This window comes from Sycon ciliatum, chromosome 2 (assembly GCF_964019385.1).
Source record: "Sycon ciliatum chromosome 2, ocSycCili1.1, whole genome shotgun sequence".
NCBI lineage: Eukaryota > Metazoa > Porifera > Calcarea > Leucosolenida > Sycettidae > Sycon > Sycon ciliatum.
Genome location: NC_088644.1, coordinates 36,695,734 through 36,702,319, shown reverse-complemented (window position 1 = coordinate 36,702,319; position 6,586 = coordinate 36,695,734). Strand labels below are relative to the sequence as shown.

Genomic DNA, 6,586 nt, shown 5'->3' with positions numbered 1-6,586 from the left:
GTCCCCTTGGAAAAACGCGATTCCGCGGCCGCGGCAAATTTCGCAGAAGTTGCCATCATCCGCGGAAATCACGGAATCCACACTTTTGCCCGCGGAATCTGAATTTTTTAGGGTAAATTACTAAAATTACTACTCAGAAAGCAGCAGAAAAACTACTTTGCGACTGTTTGAGCACATTTCTCTTGCCAGTGCAGGTCTCTCCAAGATTCTTCGCTCTTTTTCAGTTTGTGACTGCAAAGGATAGTATGAAAAGTGCTCCTTCATGCGACTAATTGTCATATCCTCTACGAGGAGGGTGAAAAACTTGCAGAAAGTGCCGCAGATTTTTGGTTTTACCGCAGAAAATGCCGCAGAAAAGCCCCCTTTTCCCCGCGGAATTTGCCGCGGAATTTTGAATTCTTCGCCGCGTTTTTCCAAAGGGATAGCTACCTGTGGATGCAGCTGGGGACGCTGGTCCATAGCCAAAGCCAAAGCGGCAAAGGTGGGCTTCGGGGTAGATCTAAGTGTTGTATGGTAACTTGATCAGCGCCGACGCCGGCTGTGATCCTGTGCCCTCCCGACCTCGTGCTACTGGTGCGTTCGGGTCCCGTCAATCGCGATTTAGGTGGATCAGTTCACATTTGGGAGGACAATGCGCCAGTTCTAATTTCTTACTTTTACGACGGGGCTGCACCAGTAGAGGTTTTTCAGAACCGCTCACAGAGCGGTTTTTATATGGGTAATTTCAGTTCTTTTTCTGTTCCCTCCCCCACCCTAGCCCAGCTCGGAAGATAAACATGGTAAGCACGCGCGCGATGCACTGTATGTAGCCATGCAACTGCAGTAGCACACTGATACATTCCAGCCCTCCCCACCTCGCTACCCCGCACACAGACACCTTGTGACAAACACGCACATGCACATGGCACACACACACATGGGCACGCACACACATACATACACACACACACACGACCCAAACAGGAAATTCTTGATGAACATTGTATAATGCCATGCAAAGCAGTGGCCACCATACTTCAGGAAGTCAGTTGTGAAACAAAAATAATTCAACTACAATGTGTAGGTAAGCTAGCAGCCAAAGCACAACATTGCAAACCGTGATGATATTTGCCTAAGGATTGCAGTTTGCAGACCACACCATGGAAGCAGTGAATACAGAATTATTGTAATGTCATACAAAGACGAGCAAAGAAGTGGCCACCATACACCAGAAACTTGCAGAAAGTCACATATCCAACAGATAGAGAAGTGAACAGCATCTGGTACAGCCTACACAAAACCAAGCTGACCTGATACTCGTCCGAAGATCGTAAGTGGCAGATCCTTTTCAACGATAGCATGCAGGTGTACGTTACACGCATGGACAAAATCTGACCGTGTCATCAGCATACATTGTCATCACATGCATACCCCACAGGTTACACACATGCACAGTAGAAGCACAATAAAAGCAATGGAAAAATATGAAGGGGTTGCTGAAGCATCTTCACACTTCAATTTCAGACTTCGATGTGGTCGTCACGGGGTGATATACCTGCAAGATACAAGTGATACAGAAAGCAAGCATAAGGTCGTGAGGTAGGCTATGAGACACCACAAATGGGTCACCTACATGTATGTTCAGGGCTGGTGTACACACACACGCAGAATTATCATAATCGAGAATTTCCCAAACTACAGAAGAGCAATGAAATCCATTTGCATGCACAGGAGCAATTTTGCAGTATGATGCGCAGCTCGGGAATACACCTGTTGGCAATGGATTACATTCCCATTGGAATTCCCATTCACGTGGGATTCACAGAAGCAATTTGGCAGTGTGCTGCGCAATGCGACACGACCTGCGATTCTGCGTGCGATGCAAACTCGCACAAAATACCATTCACAGAATCAGGACAAGACGTCAGCGATGCAACAGCGCCTTGCTGACGTGCCTCAAGTCAAACCTCAATGAGAATGCGTTTGTCGGTTACAACTGGTACAAATGTACAAGCAATTTCTGAAAATGCTCCTGTGAATCCTGCTTTAAGCAGTGCAGGAATGTCCCTCCTCCGCTCCCCCCCCCCCCCTCCACACCCTCAGGGAACTTGACAAGGAAGGGTGGTCTTCGCGGTTCCCAACATCTATTTGCAGTTTCTGGTCTCCACTATGTCTTTTCAATGGGGATTTGTACGTACCATAAAAGCAAGCCTAAAAAATGAACAGCACATTTGCCGTTCCTCCACTGGGGAGGATGCGTTCCAAAGCTATCCTGACAAGATACTCCGAGAAGCGGTGCTGAGTGCAATGCATTGTGAAACTGAAAAAGCTGACCAAGCCGCGGCATATAACGTCTAAACTTCAAATTATTGTAGTTCGCCAGCTGACTACTTTCAGACTCCATGTAGGTTGGAGCACAGCTGGCTTAGAAGTTTGACAACGGCGCACGCACATAAGCAATGGCCACCTTACCTGTACTGTAGCAGTACTTCCGAGTTCCCGTATGGGAGTTCCCTCACTGTGTGTGCAATAGCAGCCTCATCGGACCAGTTCAATGCGACGCGGACAGTCCGACACTGAGGAGGACATTGAAGAAGTCAGAGACAGGAAGAATGGTTGATTTACAATTCAACTAGCAAGGCTGCACACCAACGAAGTTCCACTCACCATTGTGCCGTCCTTCTTGGAATGCAGAAATAACGCTTCCTCTCGAGAACGCAGCCTGTGACAGAGAAAAAGGAAGGAGCATCGCCATCGGCATTGGTCCTCTGCTATCACCGATTGCCGAGTTGCACAGTTCACTCTAACAAGACTGAGGATGTTCAAGAACTCCCCATCCATACCATTATTGGGGTAAGAGGAAAGGTCAGATTGCCTAGTTCCTAGGGCCTAGCATTCCTGGATGCCAGGATGTGCTGCCCCCCCCTCCCTTCTACTGCCTGGAAAGGGCAACATATGTGACAGCGTTCACCAGTACAGTCGGAGGAGAACTTGGGAGAAGGCAAAAAAGGGCAACACATATGAATCCCTTATAAACAAGCAGTGGTAACTCTAGCACCAGCAATGTTGGACTTACATCCCAGCCATTGCCGCCGGATTCAGCGGCTTCTTCTTCTTCGTCTCCCATCTTGGAAGCACTCCTTCCCGTAAGTTCAGTCCTGGGATCGGGAGTACAGTCGGAGGAGGACGTCGGAAAAGGCAAAAAGGCAACACACATGATTCCCTTATAAGCAAGCAGTGGCTACTCTGGCACCAGCAATGTTGGACTTACATCCCAGCCATTGCCGCCGGATTCCCACTCTTCCTCTTCGTCGTCTTCCAGTTCCCAGGTTCCATCTTGCAAATACTCCTTCCCGTAAGTAAGTGCAGTCCTGGCCTGGGTGGATGCGCAGTACATTGACGATGGCGGAGATGGAGCAGGTCAGGGAGCCCTATATAGGCTATAGGGGTCCCGAGAGCAGATTGTGGCCAAATTCGGGACGATGCCGGACGCCAGTCAGTATGAAGTAGCGAATTGCGGACCGCCACGTAGATTGGGGTCGCGGGGTCATAATCCATGGGCACTACTCGTACGTTGCTCCAAAAAAGGGCACTGCACTGTTTCACAGTTGCTGTTAGCGGTCGCCAAAGGCACTTGGTAGGCCGGTAATTGGGTCACGTGTCAACAAAGTGTCAACAACGTGTCAACAACGTGTCGACCACGTGTCTTTAGCGGTACACTAATTTTGGTGTCCCCAAACTGAAAACATCGAGCACCAGTATGGAAAGGCTTTAGACAGAAAGCCTTTCCAATAAGAATTAGCAAGAGTAGATAAACAAGATGTGCAACTCGCGGATGGGTTGGCCCACGCGTCCACGGCGGAATTTTTTGTTGACGTAATCTTTTCGACGACGCACGCGCGCGCTGCGAGCCTTTTGGAGAGGTTTCCCTCGTGCAATTAGCGGGGCTTTACACTACAAGGTCGGTGCCCATGCGCCCAGCACGTGCTCTCACACTGCTCTGCGGCAAAAAAGGTGACGTCAACAAAAAATTCCGCCGTGGGCGGGGGTATCTGCAGATTGTGCAGAAGAGATCCGGAGTTGCACACTCTTGTTTATCTACTCATCTACTCTTGGAATTAGTTATAGCAAGAGTCCATGACCCAAGAGTATGCAACTGTGATCTCTTTTCTATGGGCCAACCGCGCGGCGCGCTGCCTTCATTACATCATTCAGCTGCAGTCCGCGCACTGCGGAAAATCAACAGGGAGCGTGTCTGACAGGGAGCGTGTCTGACAGTTGATAGGCGTGGCTTGTGGCATTATTGTGCTGGTTCCTGGTTCTGGGGTTGGCTGGAGAAACGCGATGCAGTGGCAATACAGCAAGTAGCTGAGGAGGACCAGTGATGAAATGCAATTTGTACATGCACGAGAGAGCAGCAACAGTCCGGCGGACAGCCAAACTGGGGAGAATTGCACCAGGGCCAATGATGCGCAGTGCGCGGCGTTGAACATTATCCAGACGTTGGATGTGGCTGGCTGACGCGCCCATCCACACAAGCGGGGCATACTCCATCAGGGGCCTCACGAATGCCTTGTAGACAGTCGTTCGGCCAGCTGGCGTTAAAATGTGGGCCGCTCGTCGGAGGGCGCGGATGGTCACGGTCCTGAGGTGACTAGCGAAGGATGATACTACTCGGCACACCAATGTACATGTCAATGTTATTTTTACATTTTAATTTTTACTAGCGAAGGACAATTTGGAGTCAAATCGAACACCAAGCAGTGATATGCTGGTTTCCTCCGGTACAGGGGTACCACCAAACAGGATTTGGGGCAGGTCTAGGTCAGTGCGTCGGAGGGTAGCAGTCATAGCCTGTGACTTGGTGGGCTCGAAAGACACTTTCCACCGGCAACCCCACTCATGCAGGCGGTTTGTAGATACCTGCAAAGAGTGTGCAGCGTCCCGAGGGCACTGAGCTGAGGATACTAGACTGTATAGTGTCGTATCGTCCGCGTAGGCCTCACGCTGAGCATTGCCATCAAGAACATCGGCATCGTCATTCACGTATATTAGAAACAGCGTAGGGCCCAATATACTGCCTTCGGGCACCCCTGCAGAGATACTTAGGTTTACCTGCTAGCATGTCGGTGAGTGGTCGAACCAGCTGCGCTGCTTGGGGAATGAACCGCCGGTAGTAGTTTACCATGCCAAGGAAACGCCGGAGTTGCATCAAACTTGTGGGCCGGGAGAACTCGTTAATGGCCTTGACACGATTAGGGGTTGGCTGGATGCCGTCAGCGGAAACAACATGGCTAAGGAACTCAAGTGAGTCGGCGGCAAACACGCACTTACTGGGGTTGATGACGAGACCGTGATCATGCAACCGTCGTAGGACTTGTCGAACATACTGCCGGTGTGTTTCCAGATCCGGACTGGCGATGAGCACGTCATCGATGTACACATAGCAAAATGGTAAATCGCGCAGGATTTGGTCGATGAACCGCTGGAAGGACTTGGCCGCGTTGCGGAGGCCGAACGGCATGCGGGTGAACTAAAATAGCCCAAACGGGATGAATCATGGTCGCACAGTTCTGATCATGAAAGACCCTGGCAAGGGTGCAACTGATGTCACCAATTACGGACCACATAACTGCCTTCCAGTGATGTGGAAGTTATTCTCCAGCATTCTGAGCAATAAGATCACAGCCTATCTCGACGCGGCATCTCTGCTGAAAGGTTGTAAGCCCGGAACTTATGGCACTGACGATCAACTCGTCATTGACCTGGCCGCTATGACGGACAGTAAGCGTCGCAGAACTAATTTGGCCATGGCCTGGGTCGACTACAAGAAGGCCTACGACATGGTTCCTCACGATTGGATTGAGCGCTGTTTGGAGCTTTTTCGCATACACAATTCCGTACGCAGACTTATGACTGTTAGCATGGCTCAGTGGAAGGTTGATCTTTGGAACTGTACCAACAACTTGGGATCGGCGGCCATTCAGCGTGGGATTTTCCTAGTTGACTTCTTATCCCCACTGCTGTTCGTCATCTGCCTCTTAACAATCATCATGGTATTACGGAAGGCTGACGCAGCCTACTGTTTCAAGGACCAAAACCGTACCAAGCTCAACCATCTATGGTACATGGATTACCTCAAGCTGTATGCATAGAATAAAAAGGGGTTGCGATCTCTTGTTCACACTGTTAATGGCTGTAGTCAAGACATTGGCATGCAGTTTGGTGTGGCAAAATGCGCAACCATTTTACTAAAGGCAGGAAAGTATGCAGCCTCTGACGAGATCCTATTGCCTGACAGCTCATCTATCAGGTCGCTACAGCCAGAAAAAACGTGCAAATACCTTTGCACTCCTTGAAGCTGGAGGTTTGGACCATTCAAGTAAGATGATGAAAATCCTGCAGGAGTACAAGTGGCGTGTGCGACGAGTACTCCTCTCAGCTCTAAACGGCCACATCATCATCACAGCTAACAACACCTGGGCTGATGTTTTGATACGGTGTAGTGCTGGTATATTGGCAAGGAGGCAAGACGAGTTGTAATTTGCTGACCAAAGTCCGCGCAAGCATGGAGCTCTCCATCCACGCGCTGATGCAGCCCGTATGT

At 49.9% G+C, this 6,586-nt stretch overlaps 1 long non-coding RNA gene across 1 annotated transcript; it reads right to left on the bottom strand.

Moving 5' to 3' along the window:
• Positions 1-974: 974 nt before the first annotated feature.
• On the bottom strand, positions 975-3,560 carry LOC135810870 (uncharacterized). The gene is made up of 4 exons (XR_010552434.1): positions 3,056-3,560; positions 2,647-2,701; positions 2,452-2,555; positions 975-1,534 (listed from the first exon to the last, which is right to left on the bottom strand). It is a non-coding gene; the product is annotated as an uncharacterized LOC135810870 (long non-coding RNA).
• Between the last annotated feature and the right edge of the window lie 3,026 nt (positions 3,561-6,586).